This window comes from Martes martes (assembly GCF_963455335.1).
Source record: "Martes martes genome assembly, chromosome: 9".
Classification (NCBI taxonomy): domain Eukaryota; kingdom Metazoa; phylum Chordata; class Mammalia; order Carnivora; family Mustelidae; genus Martes; species Martes martes.
In genome coordinates, this window is record NC_137896.1 from 118,098,588 (window position 1) to 118,103,598 (window position 5,011).

The following is a 5,011-nucleotide window of genomic DNA, read 5'->3' on the forward strand; positions in this document are numbered from 1 at the left end:
TTTTACAATCTGCAGTTGACGTTCTGGGGCCAGTTCTGTAGGGCTCACAGTCGGGATCAGCTGTCCATATTTTACCATCTGTGGGACCGAACCTGGAGTCATGTCTGTAGATTTTACATTTCGCAATGCTGGGGATAACTTCATAGAATCCACAGTCTTAAGTTGTGGCATTGGCTTCACCCCCAAATATTCCGCACGTGAAAGTAGAGATGTAGTGGTCATTACTGCAGATTCTGTGACTTGATGCAGTGGCTTTTGGCTCATTTCCTTAGATGCTGTTCTTTGACCCAGTGATCTTGGGACTGTCCCTACATGTTCCATTATTTGATGATGTGACTGTTTTGACTCAGTCAGATTTCTGATCGTGGGGTCAGAAGCCAACCCCATAGTTTCCATCATTTGATGGCTTTGCCTTGGACTCCTCTCTGAAGATTCTACAATCTGATGCCATGGGGTCAAACTTGGAGATTCCATGACTTGATGAGGTAGTCCTGGGGTTAATGCTGTAGTTTTTGTGCCTTGAACATATGGTTGTGGAGTCATCTCCACAGAGTCTTGCACTTGAATCCATGACCCAGGAGTCAACTCCAGAGGTTTCCTGACTTGAGATACTGGCCTTGAGGTCAAATCCTGCGTTTCCGCAACTTGTGATTGTGGCGTTATGATCATTTCCATGGATGACCCCAGTGCTACTGGAGTTACCTTTAAAGAATGTATGGATTGATGTGATGGCATTGGAATCATCCCTACTGATTCTGTGACTTTAAGTGGTGGCTTTGGAGGTAAACCCACAGATCCTACCACTCCAGGTGGACTGATAGGTGGAGGAGAGCTAGAAGATGTCAAACCAACTGGTTGAGCTGCTCCTGGGGCCAAAGTTGCAATTTCAGACTGTGAATCTCCAGATTCTATAACGTGTGGCGGTGCTGGTGGAATCATTCCCACGAAATCCATAGCTTGTAATACTGCCACTGGAGTAACTTTCGTGTAATCAGTAACTTGATGCAATGGACTGGAGATCATTTCCAATGATCTTGTATTTGGGCATATTGGCCCTGGAGGAATCTTCAGTGGTCCTGTGATTTGACTTTGTGGCTTTGAGGTTATATCCACTGATTCAGTAACTTCAGGATGTGGCCCGAAAGTCATTTCCACAGTTTCCAGAACTGTATATTGTGCCTTTGGATGCATCTTTCCTGATGGTATGACTTTATGGTCCAACGATGTGGTTATTTCCCCTGATTTCATGGCTTGAGATGGTGTTCTTGGGGTTATTCCCACGGGTTTTATGATATGTAGATGTGATTCATTAACCATCCCCATAGAATCCATGACTTGAAGCAATGCTGGAGGAGTTACCGTCACATTATCTGTGACTTGGTTCGGTGGTCTGGAGGTCATCTTTGATTCCATAACGTGATGCTGAGCACTTGATGTTACCTCCACTGTTTTAGTTACTTGATATGATGGTTTAGTGCTTACACTCACTTTTTTTGTGGTTTCCATTGGTTTCCCAACTTTGTCTGGTGGCTGTGGGAACAAACCCACAGATTCTATCACTTCTGAATGTGATTCTGGGATCATCCCCATTGAATCCATGACTTGAAGTAATGCTAAAGGAGTTACCTTTATGCTATCTGTAACTTGACATGGTAGCCTTGGGGTCAATTCCACATTAGTCATGTGGGACTTATGCTGCTGAATCCTTTTTTCCAGAAGACCCGTGACCCTCTGTTCTATATTAAGTTCTAGAACATGTTTTGGCTCCTTCTGCAGTCCAGTGGTTTTCTCTGGAATTATGTCAGCTCCTAAACTTTTGGGAAGCGGAGTGCCCAATGATGTAATTAAGGGCCCGCATTTAAGGATTTGCGGGCCATCCCCAAGTTGCGACTGCTTACCTGGGATGAATGACTGTGAAATTTTTGTTTCTGTTCTATTTAATCCAGATTCCACTCCAATATTCACATGGAGCTGAAATGATGGACAGTTTGGGAATTTATTGTAGAGACTTTGTTCAGTGCTTTGATGAATGGGCATAGATACCTGGATTTGAGGTTTCTCTGGCTCGGGAACTCCACCTTGTGCCTCAATTAAGTAATTCAGCATTGCCCACGATTTCCTCACAGGCAGAGGCACTGTCTGTTCCCTCAAAGTATAAACCTTCCAAGCCATATGTCCCTCTAACTCCCCCCTAGCCAAAGGAGAGAGCCGGATTGGAGCCCACCCCGAGAATCGTGGTCTTGCCTTGGTGAAAATCAAATCTGGCCCATGATCCAATGGCAAAGGACACTTGCTCTCTCCCCCATTCTTTGTTTTTTCTTGTTGGCAGAGATCTGGGGATTCAAACAGTGAGTTGATAAAAGAGTTTTGGGATCTTAAGGGTGAAAGAGCTGCCAAATTCTGGAAAAGTTTTGATTTCCCAAACCCTTGGTTCCTGAACATGGAAGACTGGTTTTTGGGTAAACTAGGTAAACCATGGCTCTGGAGTTGCCAGGTTGTTCCTTCAGAAAAGTCGGATAGGTGGGACAGGCTGGAGTTGTTGCATAATGATCCGGACAGGCTGGAGTTGTTGCATAATGATCCGGAGGAGCTGCTGTCCTTAGTAGAATGTTTTGCCTTCTTACAGCCACAACAGGGTAGAACCGGCTCCTGAGCCACAAGCACAGAGGAGGTGGAGGAAGAAATCGTATCCTGTGATTCAGGCAAACTCAGTTCCAGAAGACTTGATCTAAGAAATAAAGAAAAGTTTCCATTTGCTTTGAGGCAGGAAAAAGTAGGACAAGGGAAAGGTAACGGCTATTTCAAATGTGAAATATTTTGGCCTGAGGGAGAACAATAACAACAAAAGAGATTCTTTTCCCCAATATCCATTACTTATGTAAGGAATTCCTCTACGAGGAGGAGAGAAAGGTATGGGTCTCCATTCCAATCAGAAATGATCCATGGGGACGCCTGGGTGGCTCAGTTGGTTAAGCCGCTGCCTTCGGCTCAGGTCATGATCCCAGCGTCCTGGGATCGAGTCCCACATCGGGCTCCTTGCTCAGCAGGGAGCCTGCTTCTCTCGCTGCCTCTGCCTGCCTCTCTGCCTGCTTGTGTGTACTCTCTCTCTGACAAATAAATAAATTAAATCTTTAAAAAAAAGTGCTAAAAAAAAAAAAAAAAAGAAATGATCCATGGACTAAACCTTTGGACCCAGAATTTATCCCCGCTGCCAAAATGAAGTAAATAAGCGACCAACTAACAATCTCTCTTTTCCCTCTCTTTTTCCCTCCCTCTTTCCCTCTCTACTACCTCCCTTCTTCCGTCTCTTGCTCCCTCCCTCTTAAAAGTTCTACCACCTTTGGGGCATCTGGCTAGCTCCGTTGGTAGAGCATGCAATTCTTGATCTCAAGCATTCAACCCCCACATTGCGGGTAGAGTTTACTTAAGACATTGCGGGTAGAGTTTACTTAAGACAAAAACAAAAACTTCCACCACCCAACCCCCTCCCAGAAACGACCTTCCCTGACCTTGCACATTCCAGATGTTGGAAGATCTGTTGAAGACTTCTGTCCATTGACCAGAGTGCATGCTCCTGGGTCCATCCCATAGGGAGACCTGAAAAGCTGGACACAAGAGTAGGTCAATGTCACTGAAGTGATATTAAAGTACTAGTAAGGAAACCAGTAAGAATAGTGACTTAACTTAGAAAAGGAACAGCTGTCATTGTGAGGGAAGTAAAACAGTACTAGGTACCTTTCTCCTAACTCCTACAGAGTTTATCAGTAGAGTAAGCTGAAGAGAGGAGGAATAGATAGTGAAGGTCAACTCTACTCACTGTGTCGGATTAGCTTCAGAGCAGCTCATCCTAAGATTTTCTTCCCCCTGGGAAGCTGGGAGCAGAGGTAAAGAAGCTTTTAGCACCCCAATTGTTGATAGCACCTCTACCTTGTTCCACCCCCTTGTTTTACAGATAAGAAAACGAAGGTGAAATCATGCCTAGGATCATTAATTTAATGAGTGGTAGAGCTCAGACTTAACCCAGGGCTCAAGTTTTTATATTTTGAACTCTACTATGCTGCCTTCACCATGTAGTAGATTAAGCTGTTGGAAAGAGCAGGAACAATCATGCGAGTAGGGAGTTGGAGTAGGGGAACAAAAGTTCATAACACGTATTTTTTTCCCCCCAAAGGAGTCTATCCAGTGCCTATGACAGGGGAAAAAGTTATCGGAACTTCCTGCACCAAACATTAATCTCACCAGATTTCTTTCCTGATACTTTGAGTTCTACACAAAAGGAAAATTAGGCAAGAAAGCATGGGGAAAGGAAGCATAGGAAGAATTATCAATCTGTTTCTATCTCTTTGGAAGTTGCTAAAAAGAATCTAGCATCTTTGGAGATGCTAGAAAGAATAAGCACATTTCTTTCATTTACATAATCTCTTTCAAATTCCCTTCCTCAACCTGTTATTGAAGTCTGGAGTCTTAAAGCAGACCCACAGTTGATTTGTCATCAGCCTTGAGCTAAAGAATAAAGGATAGGATCTTTCTGACCTGTGAGTTTCTGAATCTTCTTCAGTGTATGCTGCTTTGAAGTCTAGAGAGGCACAAAGAGAAAAAAATAAAATCAGAAAATGTTCTAGGTTAGAGAATCAAGAGCACATTTCCTCCTACAGACACAAATATTGATATACAGTTGGTGTCCATAACCACAGCACAACTGGCACCCCATTCATGTATTCATAGATCATTTAATGAATGCTTACTAGGTTCTAGGCATTAGGTTGGGTGCTAGGACTGCAAAGATAAATAGGACCCCTGTAGTCTGGGAATTCACATTAATGGGGAAAACAGATGTCTAAACAGCTAAGTTATAATACAGTGTGGTAAATATATAACCCATAAATAATATGTAAATAAGTAGATAACAGAAACATCTAAATATAGTAATAAATTATTAAAATTTATAGATATATTAATAAATATATAACAGAAATATAAGTGTTAGAGAATAAAAGGACAGTGATTAACT

General features: G+C 42.8%; 1 long non-coding RNA gene across 1 annotated transcript; it reads right to left on the reverse strand.

Annotated features, from left to right (window-relative positions):
* Nucleotides 1-1,934: 1,934 nt before the first annotated feature.
* On the reverse strand, nt 1,935-4,435 carry LOC308349017. Its single transcript, XR_013967415.1, has 3 exons — nt 3,818-4,435; nt 3,510-3,605; nt 1,935-2,728 (listed from the first exon to the last, which is right to left on the reverse strand). It is a non-coding gene; the product is annotated as an uncharacterized lncRNA (long non-coding RNA).
* Between the last annotated feature and the right edge of the window lie 576 nt (nt 4,436-5,011).